The sequence below is a fragment of the Salvelinus fontinalis genome, chromosome 11 (assembly GCF_029448725.1).
Source record: "Salvelinus fontinalis isolate EN_2023a chromosome 11, ASM2944872v1, whole genome shotgun sequence".
NCBI lineage: Eukaryota > Metazoa > Chordata > Actinopteri > Salmoniformes > Salmonidae > Salvelinus > Salvelinus fontinalis.
Genome location: NC_074675.1, coordinates 13,457,138 through 13,477,979, shown reverse-complemented (window position 1 = coordinate 13,477,979; position 20,842 = coordinate 13,457,138). Strand labels below are relative to the sequence as shown.

The window sequence follows — 20,842 nt, the reverse complement described above, 5'->3', positions numbered from 1 at the left end:
AGAGGTGCTGGGTTCTCATGATAGTTCTGATATTGTTCTGTGGGGTGCTGGGGTCTCATGATAGTTCTGGTATTGTTGTGTAGAGGTGCTGGGTTCTCATGATAGTTCTGGTATTGTTATGTAGAGGTGCTGGGTTCTCATGAGAGTTCTGGTATTGTTGTGTAGAGGTGCTGGGTTCTCATGATAGTTCTGATATTGTTCTGTGGGGTGCTGGGGTCTCATGATAGTTCTGGTATTGTTGTGTAGAGGTGCTGGGTTCTCATGATAGTTCTGGTATTGTTATGTGGAGGTGCTGGGTTCTCATGAGAGTTCTGGTATTGTTGTGTAGAGGTGCTGGGTTCTCATGAGAGTTCTGGTAGTGTTGTGTAGAGGTGCTGGGTTCTCATGATAGTTCTGGTATTGTTATGTAGAGGTGCTGGGTTCTCATGATAGTTCTGGTATTGTTGTGGAGAGGTGCTGGGTTCTCATGATAGTTCTGGTATTGTTGTGTAGAGGTGCTGGGTTCTCATGAGAGTTCTGGTATTGTTGTGTAGAGGTGCTGGGTTCTCATGATAGTTCTGGTATTGTTGTGTAGAGGTGCTGGGTTCTCATGAGAGTTCTGGTATTGTTGTGTAGAGGTGCTGGGTTCTCATGAGAGTTGTGGTAGTGTTGTGTAGAGGTGCTGGGTTCTAATGAGAGTTCTGGTATTGTTATGTAGAGGTGCTGGGTTCTCATGAGAGTTCTGGTATTGTTGTGTAGAGGTGCTGGGGTCTCATGAGAGTTCTGGTAGTGTTGTGTAGAGGTGCTGGGTTCTCATGATAGTTCTGGTATTGTTGTGTAGAGGTGCTGGCTTCTCATGATAGTTCTGGTATTGTTGTGTAGAGGTGCTGGGTTCTCATGAGAGTTCTGGTATTGTTATGTAGAGGTGCTGGGTTCTCATGATAGTTCTGGTATTGTTGTGTAGAGGTGCTGGGTTCTCATGAGAGTTCTGGTATTGTTATGTAGAGGTGCTGGGTTCTAATGAGAGTTCTGGTATTGTTATGTAGAGGTGCTGGGTTCTCATGAGAGTTCTGGTATTGTTGTGTAGAGGTGCTGGGTTCTCATGAGAGTTCTGGTAGTGTTGTGTAGAGGTGCTGGGTTCTCATGGGAGTTCTGGTAGTGTTATGTAGAGGTGCTGGGTTCTCATGAGAGTTCTGGTATTGTTGTGTAGAGGTGCTGGGTTCTCATGATAGTTCTGGTATTGTTATGTAGAGGTGCTGGGTTCTCATGATAGTTCTGGTATTGTTTTGTAGAGGTGCTGGGTTCTCATGATAGTTCTGGTATTGTTGTGTAGAGGTGCTGGGTTCTCATGATAGTTCTGGTATTGTTATGTAGAGGTGCTGGGTTCTCATGAGAGTTTTGGTATTGTTGTGCAGAGGTGCTGGGTTCTCATGATAGTTCTGGTATTGTTGTGTAGAGGTGCTGGGGTCTCATGATAGTTCTGGTATTGTTGTGTAGAGGTGCTGGGTTGTAATGATAGTTCTGATATTGTTCTGTAGAGGTGCTGGGTTCTCATGAGAGTTCTGGTATTGTTGTGTAGAGGTGCTGGGTTCTTATGATAGTTCTGGTATTGTTATGTAGAGGTGCTGGGTTCTCATGAGAGTTCTGGTATTGTTGTGTAGAGGTGCTGGGTTCTCATGAGAGTTCTGATATTGTTCTGTGGGGTGCTGGGTTCTCATGATAGTTCTGGTATTGTTGTGTAGAGGTGCTGGGTTCTCATGAGAGTTCTGGTATTGTTATGTAGAGGTGCTGGGTTCTCATGATAGTTCTAGTATTGTTATGTAGAGGTGCTGGGTTCTCATGATAGTTCTGGTATTGTTACGTAGAGGTGCTGGGTTCTCATGATAGTTCTGGTATTGTTGTGTAGAGGTTCTGGGTTCTCATGATAGTTCTGGTAAGGTCTGTTTCAACACAACCCACTGCAAGGGTCTTTAACTCAATTTGTCCTGGTGTAATCCTACCACAGGTGCTGGCTTCCCAAGGGGAAATGCTCATCCAGCGCGCGCGTGTGTGTGTGTGTGTGTGTGTGTGTGTGTGTGTGTGTGTGTGTGTGTGTGTGTGTGTGTGTGTGTGTGTGTGTGTGTGTGTGTGTGTGTGTGTGTGTGTGTGTGTGTGTGTGTGTGTGATTTAATAATATTTCTTCCCCATTTACACTACCATTCAAAAGTTTGGGGTCAATTAGAAATGTCCTTGTTTATGTAAGAAAATCGTATTTTCTGTCCATTAAAATAACATCAAATTGATCAGAAATACAGTGTAGACATTGTTAATGTTGCAAATGACTATTTATTGCTGATTTTGAATGGAATATCTACATAGGCATACAGAGGTCCATTATCAGAAATCATCATTCCTGTGTTCCAATGGCACGTTGTGTTAGCTAAGCCAAGTTCATAATTTTAAAAGTTTAATTGATCATAAGAAAAACGCTTTTGCAATTATGTTAGCACAGCTGAAAACTGTTGTTCTGATTTAAAGAAGCAATAAAACGGGCCTTCTTTAGACTAGTTGAGTATCTGGAGCATCAGCATTTGTGGGTTCGATTACAGGCTCAAAATGGCCAGAAACAAAGCACTTTCTTCTGAAACTCGTCAGTCTATTCTTTTTCTGAGAAATGAAGGCTATTCCATGCGAGAAATTGCCAACAAACTGAAGATCTCGTACAACACTGTGTACTACTCCCTTCACAGAACAGCACAAACTGGCCCTAACCAGAATAGAAAGAGGAGTGGGAGGCCCCGGTGCACAACTGAGCAAGAGGACAAGTACATTAGAGTGTCTAGTTTGAGAAACAGACACCTCAAAAGTCCTCAACTGGCACCTTCATTAAATAGTACCCGCAAAACACCAGTCTCAATGTCAACAGTGAAGAGGCGAATCAGGGATGCTGGCCTTCTAGACAAGTTTGGTAGATTACCTCCACGTTTCTCTCTACACCAACATTTTTTATCTCTACTGAACACACCCAACAGTTAATGCCCAAGGAGCAACAGCCTTATCACGCGCCCACACTGCCCCTTACTACCCAGTCCCCACAATAGACTCAGTGTATTAGTTATGTGGTTACAGCAATCTGCTTTTAATAGACTCTCTCACTTTGGACATTGTGCAAATGTATCTGCCATTCAGCCAGTTCATCACAGGCTAGGGTTTCTCTCCCCTTGTTGCTTGGCATCTTTATGGAGGCGCTTATCACACAACTGATTTTTCTATTGGTTGTCGTCCAAGGAGAAGCTCTAGTGTGATTTTCTTGGAAAGCTAAGGAGATAACTGTGAGTAATGAGTAAACAACTGGCTCCATGAGGTGTGCTGACTGGTGGAAAACACCTTGAGAATAAACATTGCGCAGATTTCCATCCTAGCATTTTCTCTGTTTAGTTAAGAATGAATCATTAAAAGGGTAAAGATGAAACAATAATAAAGCATAATCCCCGCCCTTGTTTCAGTAATACATTTAGCTGTGGGTTTGGGCTGGAGAAATGTAACCACTCTCAAATTCATAGACAGAGCTATGGATGCAAGGACTGACCATCCATGATATCAAAATTACAGTTTTAACTTTGTTTTGAGGCTATATAGTGTTTGTTTATATTACTTTGTTTACGAACATTGGAGTAATCAATACATGAATTAATCATTAATGTATAAGTTCAAAAATGGATGTAGCAATTGCAGATTGCCCCTTTAAGTGACTATAGTATCTGTGGTCAGCAGGCTCTGTTTTCTCTGTAGCCATCTTCGTATGGTTTTAATGTGCATCGTACTGTTGTGTCAACACATACAGGGAACCCAGTGTTAGGCCTCGACATACGGGGAATTCAAGCGTTTATTTCTCACAGAGTAAACCGTGAAATTAGGTGCATCAGTGTGCACATACAGTACCTGTGTGCTTGCGTGCGTGCGTGCGTTCGCGCATTCGTCTCTGTGTGTGTTCCCCTCAGACGTGCTCCAACCCACCCCTGAGCTGCCAGTCACCAGAGGCAGCAGGGTCATTATGTGTGTGTGTGTGAGTGTGTTCAGTGTGAAACTAGCTGTGAAGACGCGTGTGGCCCTCGGGGAGCCAACCTGATCCTGTGAGCCGTTTAGTCAAACTGCTTATCCTTCCATTTCAACACGCCATCTGATTTGTATTTCAGGGGAATGTCCACCTACAGTATGATGGACCTTAGTTGTATGACAGTCTCCACTTAATGACCTCATCAGTAAGAGACACATGTAACATAGCCTCCCTAGATCATCCCTTAGTGGTCACCGTTGGGTGGTGGTGTCACGTTTCTGACCGGTTTTCTGTTATTTTGTATGTGTTTGACGGTCAGGGCGTGAGTTTGGGTGGGTAGTCTATGTTATGTGTTTCTATGTTGGTTAATGGGGTGACCTGATATGGCTCTCAATTAGAGGCAGGTGGTTTCATTTCCTCTGATTGAGAGCCATATTAAGGTAGGTGTTTTCACACTGTTTGTTTGTGGGTGGTTGTCTCCTGTGTCTGTGTCTATGTACGTTGCGCCACATGGGACTGTTTTAGGTTTGTTTGTTTGTTTGTTTGTTTGGTTTATGTAGTCTGTTCCTGTTTCATGCGTTCTTCGTGTCATGTAAGTTCTTATGTTCAGGTGCGTCTACGTCGTTTGTTGTTTTGTAGTTTGTTAAAGTGTTTTTGTCTTTTTTCGTCTTTACTTAAATAAATCATGTCATATAACCACGCTGCGTTTTGGTCGAATCCCTGCTCCTCCTCTTCGGATGAAGAGGAGGAGGAAAGCCGTTACAGGTGGTGCCTAATGGGAGTGGTGCCTTATGGGAGTTTTAAGTGGTATCCATCTGACAAACATTGTTTGACCTAACACACCCCAGGCTTTATTCCACAACGGGGAAAGTATGTTTACTTGGATCACATAGTAGAAAGTAAAAAGCTGTTGGCTTGGTGAATCCCTCTTTCCCCTCCTTTCTTGTTAATGGTGTTTTTCAGGGGAACAGATGTGTTGACTGAGTCACATAAGGACTCTGCAGATGCTCTGGGTTGAGGAGTTGAAGCATTCGTGTCCTGGAGAATACATCACACACAGTAGGAGGGAGATGATGTGGTGATCAATGTGTCCACATGAGGATTCATGTAGAGAGAGAGAGAGGATACAGGTAAAGAGAAAGGGGGATACCTAGTCAGTTGTACAACTGAATGCCTTCAACTGAAATGTGTTTTCTGCACTTAACCCAACCCCTCTGTATCAGAAAGAGAGAGAGAGAGAGATACAGTGACTTCGGAAAGTATTCAGACCCCTTGACTTTTTCCAAATTTTGTTACATTACAGCCTTATTCTAAAATGGATTAAATAAATACAAATCTTCAGCAATCTACACACAACACCCCCATAATAAAAACAGAAATACCTTATTTACACAAGTATTCAGACCCGTCGCTATGAGACTCGAAATTAAGCTCAGGTGCATACTGCTTCCATTGATCATCCTTGAGATGTTTCTACAACTTGATTGGAGTCCACCTGGGGTAAATGCAGTTGATTGGACATGATTTGGAAAGGCGCACACCTGTCAATAAAAGGTTCCACAGTTGACAGTGCATGTCACAGCAAAAACCAAGCCATGAGGTCGAAGGAATTGTCGCTAGAGCTCCGAGACAGGATTGTGTTGAGGCTCAGATTTCCGTAGCATTGAAGGCTGTCAAGAACACAGTGCCCTCTATCATTCTTAAATTGAAGCAGTTTTGAACCACCAAGACTCTTCCTAGAGCTGGCCACCTGGCCAAACTGAGCAATCGGGGGAGAAGGGCCTTGGTCAGGGAGGTGACCGAGAACCTGATGGTCACTCTGGCAGAGCTTTAGAGTTTCTCTGTGGAGATGGGAGAAACTTCCAGAAGGACAACCATCTCTGCAGCACTCCACCAATCAGGCCTTTATGATAGAGTGGCCAGACGGAAGCCACTCCTCAGTAAAACGCTCATGACAGCCCACTTGGAGTTTACCAAAAGTCACCTGAAGACTCTCAGACCATGAGAAACAAGATTGTCTGGTCTGATGAAACTAATATTGAACTCTTTGGCCTGAATGCCAAGTGTCACGTCTGGAAGAAACCTGGCACCATCCCTACGGTGAAACATGGTGATGTCAGCATCATGCTGTGGGGATGTTTTTCAGCGGCAGGGACTGGGAGACTAGTCAGTATCGGAGAAAGATGAACGGAGCAAAGTACAGAGAGATCCTTGATGAAAGCCTGCTCCAGAGCGCTCCGGTTCATCTTCCAACAGAACAACGACCCTAAGCACACAGCCAAGACAACACAGGAGTGGCTTCAGAACAAGGCTCTGAATGTTCTTGAGTGGCCCAGCCAGAGCCCATACTTTGAACCCGATCCAACATCTCTGGAGAGACCTGAAAATAGCTGTGATTTTGTTTTTCTTATTCTTTATTATAACTTCAAAAAATGTTCTAAAAACCTGTTTTTGCTTTGTCATTATGGGGTGTTGTGTGTAGATTGATTTGAAAAAAACACAATTGAATCATTTTTAGAATAAGGCTGTAACTTCACAAATGTGGAAAAGGTCAAGGGGTCTGAATACTTTCCGAAGCCACTATATATCTTGGCATCACTGACAGACTTTACACTTTTGATCATGTTTTCTCCTATCTGTTAAATAGGCCTATGATTGATGCGTAATCAACTAAGATATGCATATAGCTCTAGGCCTTTGCTTTTACTGTTCCTGATCCCACTGATATATATGTGGGAGACATAGTGTATGTCCATATGCACAAAGCTCAACTTCAGCCCGGCCTTCATGATTCCCTCCCAATACAGCCGACTTGTAGTTTACCCAGGAAATCCTTGTCTGGTTAGGGTGCCAAGATTGCCCAGATAGAGGTTATCTAGCGAACATCTGCTCTTTGTCCTGAGCGTTGGCTTTGGTTCTCCTGCAGTGTGTTCAGTCTCATAGTCCAGACATGGAGTCCAGACATGGAATCAACACAGAACCCTAAACACATCATGATTAGATTAGAGGCTTTCTCTTTATGACATTCAAGTAATTACTTTACAACTTTGCGGTGACTCTCAAGGACACTTCGGTATGCTGATTATGCAGAACAGTAAATGTGTTAATTAATCTGGACCAGTATATGGCTTGAAGCGTAGAGTCCTGACCCAGTAACGGCTCCATAAACAAGTCCATGAGTCCATTAACGCTGTCGATACTGATATGGAGCCATTTATCTAGAAATACCGAGAATCAAATCTCACTGTTACTCCTTACAAAACGCTGACTCATTAAAACAGTAATAATAGGTTCTAGTGTCCATGACTCAACACATGCCATGCAGGGAACCTCTCATACATTTGCAGATGCAGCAATGGAAGAAGTGACCTCTGGCGCAGCGCCGGACACATGGCAGATGAACCTTGGTCCTCTCTGGGGCTGTAATGAGGAAGAAGGCCCATAGCGTGCTGGAGGAATATGAACCACAGGTTAATGTTGACAGAATCAATCAGAGCCTAGGTAGAATTACCTAAGCCTGTCCCGCCCGGGTCCCCAGGTCACCCATTCACGTAATTAGCAAAGTACTATTCATCTACAGAGGGACAGGGGCTTGGATACAGCTCCCTCAGCGCTCTGAGGCTGGGCCAAATAAATAGCTGGTATTAATACAGCCATGTACACACACACACACACACACACACACACACACATCTCTGGGATTAGAGCACAGGGGTGGGCATCCCATCGGCTCATCCCCTGTGGATTGGGCCATATTGATCTGGCCTGAAGTCATCCCATTTAAAACATGAGGGACTCAATAGGGCGGTCACACTGTTAGAGTAATATAACTGATTGGTACTGTTAGGTCAGAGTCCTGGGTGCAATTCAATTGTTGGACGTGGTAGTAAAAGATGGAGCAGCTTCAAGCAACATACTCAAAATATGCCTCTTCAATTGAGTGAAAGTGAATGGGAAAACTAGGGGGTAAGGATGGCTTGATTCAAAGCAAAAAAGCTCCCAGCACACTGCGCTTTCATAGTGTCACTTGTTTGTTTTGTGCCAAAGTTTCGACCTCACACCCGTAGCTTGTGGTGGGAGAACGGTCTGTGAGTGTGAGGGTGTTCTTGTTTGTTTTCTATTTACCCAATATGTATGTCTTATCGTCACCTTGCTCCCAGCCTTGCCTCATGTTGTCCACATGTGTTTCTAATCCAGCCTGCTGACTGCCTGATGGTTTGGTGTAATGAGCATATATCTTATGATGCAGAGCTGGCCTTAACACTGCAGCAACCCTCCCTCAGAGAATGAGCTCATATCTGAACTTCCAACATGAAGAACCAAACAAGCAATCTGTAAGTGATTCCAGGATATGGTCAGGGAGATATTGCAATCAGCGGGCTATACGGAAAGTCTAAGATCGTCAAGATGTACTGGTAAGAACGCTTTTGGAAATTGTGAAAAGTTGCAAGTTGTCTAGCGATTTACAGTATATCCACATACTGTATCATTAAATGAATGTGTATTTGATTGATGGTATTTTCTTATTTAATACCAGAAATTGTAGGACATTGTTATATGCAGTAAATACCTATGTACTCCTACTACTTGTTATTATCATACTTTACGGATTACATTTTTAAAAGCCTGGAATGAAAGGAATGGGTAAGTTTAAATGGTCACTTATCTCTTCATTTAGCTGTATCTGCTTCTTCAGCGGCTTTCAGTGGAGGGTTTCTGGTTACTAAGCTATTTTTAAAATGCCCAGAATAAAATAGCTATAGGGCCGTTTTTCTTTCACTATGAGAGGAGACAAAGGCAATGCCTTTCTAATTCAAAAAGTTAAGACTGGAATATGTTAAACCTAATCTGAAAAGACGTAACAATGGATAGGCAAGAGAACTCACTTCCTGTTTAAAATGCAGACACCAATCAGAAGTAGTACTTCTGCAGAGAAACCTATCCACCCACCAATAATGCAGTTATTGATTAACATGTCTGAGGCGCTCTTTGCTGCTGATTGGTCTGGTCTGAGGGGACCTCCTGATTGAATTGTGGACCCAACATAAATAATGGTCTGCTGGCATAGACCAAAAGAGCTTATGGAATGCAACTGGTAAGCGGAAATCAAGTGTCACTTTTCTCCTCTCTCCATTAATGCACTCGCTGCAGTTCCTTTTGACATGGGGAGGCGTGCAATCCTAGCAGAGCCTTCGCCTGTTAAAATAACATTCATCAACAAAGTAACAATGAGGCTGATAGCAGGCCTTTAAAATGAATTAAACCTAATTGAATTCCACTGTGCTGATGACAGAATGCATTCAGTTCCTGATTTAGGGCTGTGATTGGTCATGCACGCCTGTTGACCCCTGACCCCAGGAAGCATATAAAACAGCAGGATGTTTCCACAAGGCCAATTCATAAGTGCTGCGAGACACAGTGGCCAATATCCCCTCCCCTCCCTTCTCTGTGCTAGCCTGCCAGTCCACTCTAAACAGATACATTTGTCTTTGTTTCTACCTAATTTAGACAGCATGTGGAGGGAGGGACCACAATACACAGGGCCCCCTGCCTGCAGTTACTCATGGAAAATGAAGTCACCAGGTTAAATGAAAATGTATAGCTTCATTGATCATGTGATTTCTAGATAAAATACTCTGTCCTTGGTGAAGGGAAAGCATGGTCACAATGCAATTTCCTTTGTTTTGATTAGGGAGTGGGTTACATTTTGTCATGTTTGGCTGGATGTTAGAGGTTAAAAGCATTATTCCTGGTGACTGGCTTCTGTGCATCTATAGCAGTCTGTTGGTGGTTGGAAATGGATGGCTGTTGGAGTTGTAAGCTCTGGGATAGCCTGACCCTTGTTGATTTATGTTGCCTATCCTAAGAGGTTTACCTTATCTAATGCAAAGTTTTTTCTTGAACTTTGAACTTTCTATGAAACTCAAACCGCTTTGGTTGAGTTGAAAGTCAGACTAAACTCAACATTTATTTATATATTTTGATTCATTTGCTATCTAGATAGACATTTCAAATAACGTTGAGGTTGTTCATCTGTGGGCCATTCAGGTCTCCATCCATGTTGAAGCTATTGTTTTGGGGGAATGTGAGGCGTTTACATGTTCCAAGATGGATGGCACTGACTTTCCCTTGCTCTGAGACTTTGTGTACATTATACCTTATTGTTACCATTTACGTAGCGAAAGGCTTGGACTTCTACATACACAAACTGGGCTTAGACTTTGGGCTGCCAGACAGACCACTGACAGCTATTCTGTGTTGAATGAGTAGAGATGAACAGTGGAAGCAGATGTAGAGAGAATGCCTGGTTCACTATTTCCTCAGTGGTCAAAAAAGGTCATTCCTCTGATTGACACTTGGATTGTGATGGAGAAACATGACCATTCCCAGTTGACATCTGCTCAGGGAAGAATGGCCCTAGAATACTGACTGGCATCCGCTGCTTTGAGCGGAACGACTACTGACCGATTCGCCACCGCCGCCAGCCGATTGAAGAAGGAATGTCCCGTTGAGAATTGTTCTACATTGACACAAACTGATACATTCCGGCAGAAGATCCCAATGAACAGCTGAAGATCCTGGTGATGATCCACATGATCCAAGATGACAGTCAAATTACGGGAGTCGAGATGCAGAACTAAAAACACCCTAAAGGAACCTTCTGCCTTCACCCTCATGTTAAACTGTCAGCTACAGCCAAGTAGATTATGATAGATCGGTCTGTGTGGAATGTTGTCTTCGTAAGGTTCTCTAGGCTCTGATTGGTTCTCTAGTAACTCATCAGCATCCGTCTTTAGGGGTGTTCAGTGTCAAAGTAATCAGAGGTATTATCAAAAGCCTTTGACCCACCAACCAAATCATTAGCATATTGCTGATAGGAGAATTTAGTCGGAGGTTAAAGCAACAATCCCCTTTACAAGATGGACAGCTGCTTTTAATACCAGATTTTCAGCTTCCAACTTACCAGGTGGGTCGGCACGAATACGGCTGCATTCTTTCCGAGGCTTCGGTTGTGTGTTTTTAAACTAGTATCCATCTACAACCTCTCTGAGGAGGAAGAGTTAATAAGTCCTCCACCTGTCTAAAGGAAGGTCAAACTACATCCTGGGTGTTCACTTGTTTTCTGTCCCAGTAGAAACTGTCGGCAGGGTCACATGAGTTCCAGACAGGAGTGCTCCATGTTAGATCCTGGGAACTGATACACTCAGGATTGAAGGAGAGTGTTTTCAGGTGTTCCTATTCCAGGAGTATGAGCCCAGCTGGCTGTGCTGTTCTGATCTGTTCATACTGTGGTGTTTTACCTCTTTGGCCACTTGCTTTGATATTGTGTCAATTTTCCGCCACAAAGGCAGTAGAACTCTCCATCAGTACTAGAACTCTCCATCAGCACTAGAACTCTTCATCAGTAGCGCTTGTTGGCTGATGGGAGATGAGGAGAAATAAATGAACACAAAATCAGAGATGTAAAATGAGGGATGAAATGTAATCAAATCCAGTAGAAGGCAGAAGTCATTGTAATGGAATTGAATGGTGCTTTATGGGAGGGTAATGACCCATAACCATGTACTTGACAAGCATAGAGGAAGCTATGATAATGGAAGAGAATGAGAAGCACTGTACTATAGCTCTGGTCATGAGGTGAAACCTACTGTGGTATCTGCCAATCGGTCAGTCTTTCTGCTCTCTCATCATTTGAATAACTTATTTAGTAGCTGGTAACATCCGCTGAGTAATGCTACACAGATGTCTGTGGCTTCTCAATGTGAATGGAGCACTTTGAGCAGCTGAAATATGGACAGAAATAAATAGACTAGTCCATTCGCTATTATGAATCATTGGAGGAGGCAATTATTATAGTGTGCAAGGGCCATTGGTCCTTTAAATTTGACATTTTCCTGATAACTGTTCACATCATGACATAAGGTAACATACATCTGTACTAGACCCATTGTCACCCTCCAAAATCCCTAAATCTAAATTATATGCCATAGATCCCTGGATAGGAAGGTCAGAATTATCTCTGCTAGTAACTGTACCTGTAACTGTACCCTTTATCACAGACAATGGCAAGACAAAAATACAGGAAGTGGTATAAATCTTATAACTCAACTCCAATACGCTTTTCCTATTGAGCTAGAGAGAGAGAACCTGCGATGGCACATATGATATTATTATACTGTACCCCTTGCTGAGGTGTCTAGCACTGTGACAGACAATATTGTTCAGTGGCAGGGGGTGAGTGGTGGGGTTCTCCATACAGTTCACTGTGCTGTATACCAGACCTGGGTTCAGATACTATTTGAAATCTTTCAAATTCTTTAAGTGCTTGCTCTAGCCTGCCTGGAGTGACAGATGGTCAGGGTTTGCACTGTTGTGACTACTCTATTGGCCAGGAAAGCTCATTCAAGCCTAGCGGAAGTATTTACAAATTATTTCAAGTAGTGTTTGAACCCAGGTGTGGTGTATACATGTCATAAACAACAGGAAGGCCTCACACAGAGCCAGTCTAGGTCACAGACAACAAATGGAGCAGTTGAGATTAAAGTTGACTTGTACAGTGCACCTTAGGGAAGGAAGGAGGAGAGAGTATAACCGTTGATTGATCCCATAATCTAACTCTGGCCCTTCCTGTGGGACTTTCTGGGAGCTGGTATACATGAGACTGTGTTGGCAGAACTAATGGTGAGAAGCAGCGCTATTATTAGACACCTGATGTCTGTCTTTCCTCACACCCTGTCTGCCTTAGTCTTCATTGGGCGACCTCGAAGATATGCGATTCATAATAGGATCAGGTATGGCGATATTATGAACAGTGTTCTGAGTTGAATTTAGTTTGTGGAATTCATGTAGTCTGGGGTCAAACAGACGTCAGCCAGAAGCTAGTTGAGAAGTAATCGTTCATTTTGACACAGACTCGCTCTTATGAGTCTGTCTGGGTATTATGAGTCACTTAGTTAATTGAGTTCCTCCTCTCCTTTCTCTATAGGCTTTTATTTCTGGACCTTCCGTCCAGCCTCCACTGTGAGATCACAGGATGTCCTTTAGATATGGAAATGCCCTCGTTTATAGAAAGTCTCCCTCTGTTTCCCTCTCAAATGCCAAGTCATTCCACATTAGACTGAAGAAGTAGTCTCAGCTGTGCTGATTCTACCAGAACTGCAACTGTACTACAGTAATGGAATTCTTAAACACGGTCCGAGGGGAACGCTTTCAAAGACGAGTGTCTGAGGAGATCTACCTCAAGCTGTTTCAACACCGACCGTGACTCTGGCTGAATTCCTCCTCTCTCTCTGTCCAGGGTGGCAACGGCCAATCTATTAATCTAACACACGGTGCTTTTCAGATCAGATTCCCCCCTCTCGCTGCCTGGCAGGTTGTTACTGATCCCACTATTCACGTTTTCTGCTGTTGTTATTGCAGTCTTTCATGGCTAAGTGGCAGCGGCGGCCTCAACTATGTGCTGTGTGGACAGATGGAGGGAGGGATATGCAAAACCAGAGCAGCTGCACCAACAGAGAAAACAATATGTCCTTATTACACCTCTCGTAACACGCAAATCAATCCATCATTAGCTCGTTCAGGCGTCCACCACTCACGCTCCTGCCTCGTTATCACACCCGTCATTCCCATGGTAATTGAGGAGAGGGTTTGCAATAAGCTTCAGTTCGCTGATTAGGATGTCGTGTGCAATTTGGGTAGTATTTGTCAGCGATACATAGGCTGTCCGAAATGGCATGCTATTCCCTATACACAGAGTGTACAAAACATTAAGAACACCTTCCTAATATTGAGTTGCATCCCCTTTTGCCCTCAGAACAGCCTCAATTTGTCGGGGAATGGACTCTACAAGGTGCAAAGCGTTCCACAGGGATGCTGGTACATGTTGACTCCAATGCTTCCCACAGTTGGGTCAAGTTGGCTTGGCTGTCTTTTGTCTTGTCCATTCACTCTCTGAATGGCAGACATTCACCATCCATGTGTCAACATCTCCAGACTTAAAAATCCTTCTTTAACCTGTCTCCTCCCCTTCATCTACACTGATTGAAGTGCATTTAACCTGTCTAGCCCCGGGGACCCCCCCCCCCCACATTCCACTGAAAAGGCAGCGCGCGAAATTCAAAAAATATTTTTTTGAAATATTTAACTTTCACACATTAACAAGTCCAATACAGCAAATGAAAGATAAACATCTTGTGAATCCAGCCAACATGTACGATTTTTTAAATGTTTTACAGCGAAAACACCACATATATTTATGTTAGCTCACCACCAAATACAAAAAAGCACAGACATTTCTTTCACAGCACAGGTAGCTTGAACAAAACCCCCAAATAAAGATAGAATTAGTCACTAACCAAGAAACAACTTCATCAGATGACAGTCTTATAACATGTTATACAATAAATCTATGTTTTGTTCGAAAAATGTGCATATTTCAGGTATAAATCATAGTTTTACATTGCAGCTACAATCACAAATATCACCAAAGCAGCTAGAATAACTACAGAGAGCAACGTGAAATACCTAAATACTCATCATAAAACATTTGTGAAAAATACATGGTGTACAGCAAATGAAACACAAACATATTGTGAAACCAGCCAATATTTCAGACTTTTTAAGTGTTTTACAGCGAAAACACAATATAGCATTATATTAGCTTACTACAATAGCCAACCACACAACCGCATTCATTCACCGCAAAGGTAGCGATCGCAAAAAAACAGCAAAAGATATAAATTTATTCACTGACCTTGATAAACTTCATCAGGTGACAGTCCTATAACATTGTGTTACACAATACATATATGTTTTGTTTGAAAATGTGCATATTTAGCGGTACAAATCGTGATTATACAATGTGAATACGTAGCCAAACTGCACAAAATTATCCGGATATATTTCTGACACTCACCTAATCTAATCAAAGAACTCATCATAAACTTTAATAAAAAATACATGTTGTACAGCAAATGAAAGACACACTAGTTCTTAATGCAATCGCTGTGTTAGAATTCTAAAAATAACTTTAGTACGACATACAGCTTACGTTATAGCGAGACAGCGCCTGCAATGAGGGCGGAAAATAGTACTAAACATTTTCCACAGAAATACGAAATAACATCATAAATGGTTCCTACTTTTGCTGAGCTTCCATCAGAATGTTGTACAAGGAGTACTTTGTCCAGAATAATCGTTGTTTGGTGTTAGAATGTCCTCTTCTCCTGTCAAATTAGCAACCAAAGCTAGCCAAGGGGCGCGAAGTTGTCCATCTTCACCAAACGCAGAGAATGGAAAACGCCAAATCTCCCGATAAACGTTCAATAATCTGACAAAACTATATTGAAAAAACATACTTTACGATGATATTATCACATGTATCAAATAAAATCAAAGCCGGAGATATTAGCCGTCTATACCGAAAGCTTTTCAGAAGGCAATCCAGGGTTCCTTCTCGCGCCTTGCTGAACAAAGGAAATTTGGGGTCACGTCATTCCAAGAGCTCTTGTTCGACCTCAGATCAAGCTAGACACCCCATTCCACCTCTCACTGCCTCTTGACATCTAGTGGAAGGCATATGAAGTGCATGTATATCCATAGATTTCAAGCAAATGAATAGGAAGGCCCTGGAACAGAGCCTCGATTTCAGATTTTTCACTTCTTGACTGCAAAATTAGTTCTGTTTTACTCACAGATATAATTCAAATGGTTTTAGAAACTTGAGAGTGTTTTCTATCCAATAGTAATAATAATATGCATATTGTACGATCTAGAATAGAGTACGAGGCCGTTTAAATTGGGCACGATTTTTTCCCAAAGTGAAAACAGCGCCCCCCCTATCCCAAAGAAGTTTTTAACAAGCGACATCAATAAGGGATCATAGCTTTCACCAGGTGTTCCTAATGTTTTGAACACTCAGTGTATAGTGCACTACTTTTGACCAGAGCACTATGGACTGCTTGTACTCCAGCTGATGGGGGTTCAATACCTGTGGTGGATACACAGTGGGGGAGCAGGACGCGGTCAGCTCTCTGCCTCACATCTTTTATCATCTCCAATTAGATGTTAATTGTTGCTAATTCGTTAGAGCCTGTAGCTATGATAATGACTTTCCACCTGTACTGTTTCACCAGGCAGTACTTGCACAGTAGGAACCAATTGGAGGTTTCATTGGCTCAGGGTTGTGGGTTCAACTCCCGCACAGCCCACTGAATACAGCTCTTTTAGTCACTTTCGCATCTGTGAAATGATGCGAAGCTGAAGGCAAATGTCCAAAGAAAAATGAGTGGAGAAATCTTGATTTGTGTTAAGAATAAGACCAAACTTGAAGGGAGGAATATTCCATGCTCAGCCTGATAGATTGTCCATGTAGTCTCAGAGTTTCTGTTGTATTACATTATGAACGCTCCGGTATAGAATCACATACCATGAAAGCAGATGTGTGTGACGGAATATTTTGGCTTAGAGTGGAACCACCCGTAACCCTAGCCATCGCTCAATGTATTTAACTTCGGTGTGGCAACAAAAAACACATGCGTGTGTGTGTGTGTGTGTGTGTGTGTGTGTGTGTGTGTGTGTGTGTGTGTGTGTGTGTGTGTGTGTGTGTGTGTGTGTGTGTGTGTGTGTGTGTGTGTGTGTGTGTGTGTGTGTGTGTGTGTGTGTGTGTGTGTGTGTGTGTGTGTGTGTGTGTGTGCGTGGCCGCTTGTGAAACAAAGACACAGTCATAAGTACAGGTGGACAGTCCAGATTGCGTGATGAGTTCTATAAACTGAAAGATTTATTTATCCTCCCAACAAGACGTTTTTGGAAAACTCCAAATGAAGCATACCAATGTTTTATCATCTCTGGCCTTTAGAATTTCAACACAGAGCAGACATGTTTTACATGACACCACAGAGAATGCATCCTATTCTCAGTGTGAGAGAGTTGCAGCTACCAAGATTGTTTACAGTGTCAGAGAGGGCTGTTATTCAGAAAGGTTCAGGTTCATTTCCCTCCTCTCGTCCTCTAATAATGTATCTCATGTCTGTATGTAATGTCATGAAGATAGTTGTAGCCCATCCCTTCTGTCTGAGGCTGACGTGCTCTCAGCTTCATCACAGCCATTAGTCATTTACTGCTCCTTTCTCCTCTCCTCTGTAGAGGGTCTGGTTAAAGAGGAGACCCGTCTGCCTCTATTCTCTCTGGGTGAAGAGAAGAGGCTTTACGGCCCAATGAAATGGTCTCTCCCGCTCTGCTGCTCCGTATCCTGACAGTTTAATTGGAGAGGCATAAATCAGCCCATCTGTCAGAGAGAGGAGTAATTATTTCCCTGTGTCTCCGCTACCACCTTTAGGAGCACACCCACACGTAGTAGTAGTAAATACACACACTAAATTAAATTTGTCTTAATATTGTGTTGCAATGTATTTTTAACCGATTTTCTCTGAGTTAATTTCAGAAGACACATTTGGAAAGCATTGTTCGAGTTTATTGTATATTGAAAATGTATTGGACCATAACACATTGACAAATATGTATTTTTAATGGGGCGGTTTGTATCAGCTCTCAAGCTCTGTGAAAACTCAACCTCAAAGCTGTTAGTGTAAATCCTGCTTGCTTGCCTTTACACATAAACTGACAGGAATTCAAGTCATTCCAAGAGCAACACAAATGTGCCCGTTCATGGAAACACAACCTGGGTAGAATGTACAATACCACACAGCTCTCTGGAGCACACTCTGGAAATATAGCGCACAATGGCATGTGGCTACTATGTGCGGTAACACATCTCATTTATTTAAGTATGTGTCAGGCCTTTGAACAATGTGGTTTTGTTTTGGCACTATTCACTGGGCTTAAGAGGGGTACAAATGAGGAGATGCCATTACATATCTCATCCTGAGGTTCCTACTCAACTCACTAGTGGAAAATACAAGTAAATTCTCCCTCTTTTCAGAACCCCCTTAATTGTAAACCCCAAAGCTGACTCAGCACAACAGGGTTGTGATAATTATATCAAATTATCACCAGAATTCAAATAATGTCTAACAACCTATTTTAATATCTCAGCATGAAGAAAACATGTCCCCCGACTAACTCAATATCTGGGCTGTAACATTTTACGACACTACTATGAAATATGTGATGTTTTTGAAACTGTCTCCAGCCCATGTTAGATGTGATTTTATTATTTGGAAACATTCAACAGGAATAATATTTAATATTGGGTTGGTGTGTAGATAGTGAAGGAGGAAGGGTCTCTGTTGATTTTAATCTACTGCTGAAGGGCAATATGACTGAATGTGTTGGGAGTGGACAATGAGTGTCCCTAGGTAAACTGTTCAGGGCTCTGTTGGACATAAATGATTGTTACTGGCTCAGTCTCTCTCATATTCTCCTGCTTTCTCCCTGGTTACCTCTGTCTGCCTGTGTGAGGTAAGAGTCGTCTGTCTGCCTGTGTGAGATAAGAGTCGTCTGTCTGCCTGTGTGAGGTAAGAGTCATCTGTATGCCTGTGTGAGGTAAGAGTCGTCTGTCTGCCTGTGTGAAGTAGGAGTCGTCTGTCTGCCTGTGTGAGGTAGGAGTCGTCTGTCTGCCTGTGTTAGGTAGGAGTCGTCTGTCTGCCTGTGTGAGGTAGGAGTCGTCTGTCTGCCTGTATGATGTAGGAGTCCTCCACCAGATGAATGTTAGTACTGGGAGGGATTGGGTGATCAGTCCGCTGTTTCGTTAGCTGACGGGGGGGACGGGGGGGACGGGGGGGGGGAAGAGAAGCGAGGAGGGGGGGACTTCAGTAGAGTATGTAATAGGAAACCAGCCCTTTCTCTCTCTCCTCCTCTCTCTACCCTTCCTTCTCCCATCTCTTTCACTCATCAAGTCAGTCCTGCAGGCGGTTGGATGTAACAGCAGCAGCACTCTCTTCTCTGCCTTCTTTCTGGGAGAGTCACCAGGGAACCGTCTCAGTGGTACTTAAGTGCTTGACGAGGATAAGGACTGGGTCAACACAGGAACAATCAGGGAACCAGGTCTTTGGGATCGACACAGAGCAGGAGAGGAGCCTTATAAGGTGGGTCCTAGGCTGGGCTGTCCTAGGCTGGGACAGGGGTGTGTGGACAGTCAATCTTTGTGACAGAGAGATCACTCACCAGGGCCGTGAAAGAGAGGCGGTAGTGGGAGAGAGCTGCATGGACTCGGGCTAACAGGTGCAGGGTCCCACTGGTAGACAGACTGAAAGGGAATAAGAACGGCTGAAAGGGAACACATTTAGACAAGTATTAAGAAAAGCTCCAAAAGACTTGATCCAAATGTAACCGCATTTTTGTCTTGTTAATTTAGATGCCTGTTTACGGTTTGGTGGCTTATTTTCTCCTTTCTATAATGATGGATAAGGGGTTCTCTGTGTTGAGTATTGTGAAGATATGTCTGAAATGACATGCTGTGAGGTGTCTGAAAAGTAATGCTGATCATTGAATGTGTTTTTGGTTGTTCTTCATCACTGATGTTTGCACACATACTGTGTTTATGGTGGGATAAATGTTATATTAACATTTACATTGAGTAGAAATAAGTATAATTGTTATAGGACGTACTATTACAAATAAATCAGGGTGATCACGAGTGTGCCTTTGCTCTGGGACTGAGATTGTCACGTTGTCTGACATTAACTATATGAGTAAAAACAGGTTGTAGGTTGTGAGTCTAAGACGATTGACTATAAACCAAAGATATAGTTAAAAAGTATTATTGAATTCTATTCAACAGGTTACTGTTGAGCCCTGAAACCTCCATTTTTGTTACAAAAACGTTTGTTTTTCTTAGCTCTTCCTGGTTAAACGTGTGCTTGGCAACATGTCCATGTACCCGAATCGTTAACTTGTGAGTGACAGGGTGTGGTGTGAACACTCGGAGCCCCTCTGGTAGATCCTGTAGGCGGAGGGAAGACACCGATACAGACAATTCACACAGAGTTCAACTCTTTACTCTCAGAATATTATTATTATTATCTGTTTACCATCTTTTATTTATATGCTCTAGGTCTAAATAGCATCTCTGTCATGACTAGAGAGAGAGAGACTCTGTAATTTATGTGTTGTAATTACAGTGTGGTTATCTCTTTCTAAAGTAGGAATCTTTGTACAAATAGAACCAGGAAGAAGAGCGAATCTAGACCAAAACAATCCATTTATCAGGTCGTAATCCAGATGGGACTGCTTTTTCCTCATTACGTTCCATCTACAGTGCATTTGGAAAATATTCAGACCCCTTGACTTTTTCCACATTTTGTTACGTTACAGCCTTATTCTAAAATGGATACAAAACAATTCCCCTCATCAATCTACACACAATACCCCATCATGACAATAATCTAGTGTACAAAGCCATATGGAGAGCCATAAACATATACATTAATTTGTCTGGCGAGACTGTACTCTGTCCAGAAATAATGCTGCATGCAAATGTATAAAAAAAATGAAATATAACATTTCCATCAATTACAGCCTTGAGTCTTATGTATGACGCTACAAGCTTGTAGCGTGTATTTGGGGAGTTTCTCCCATTCTTCTCTGTAGATCCTTTCAAGCTCTGTTAGGTTGGATGGGGAGCGTCGCTGTACAGCTATTTTCAGGTCTCTCCAGAGATGTTCAATCGGGTTCAAGTCCGGGCTCTGGCTGGGCCACTAAAGGACATTCAAAGACTTGTCCCAAAGCCACGCCTGCATTGTCTTGGCTGTGTGCTTAGGGTCGTTGTCCTGTTGGAAGGTGAACGTTTGCCCCAGTCTGAGGTCCTGAGTGCTCTGGAGCAGGTTTTCATCAGGGATCTTTGTTCCATTCATCTTTACTTCGATCCTG

The 20,842-nt window shown here is 42.8% G+C and overlaps 1 protein-coding gene across 1 annotated transcript in view; it reads left to right on the top strand.

Moving 5' to 3' along the window:
* Nucleotides 1–18,848: 18,848 nt before the first annotated feature.
* Nucleotides 18,849–20,842, top strand: part of LOC129865076 (semaphorin-3C-like) — a 45,872-nt gene continuing 43,878 nt past the window's right edge. The window contains exon 1 of the mRNA XM_055937548.1: nucleotides 18,849–19,059. The gene's annotated coding sequence lies outside the window, so the exon portion shown is untranslated. The remainder of the gene's footprint in view (nucleotides 19,060–20,842) is intronic.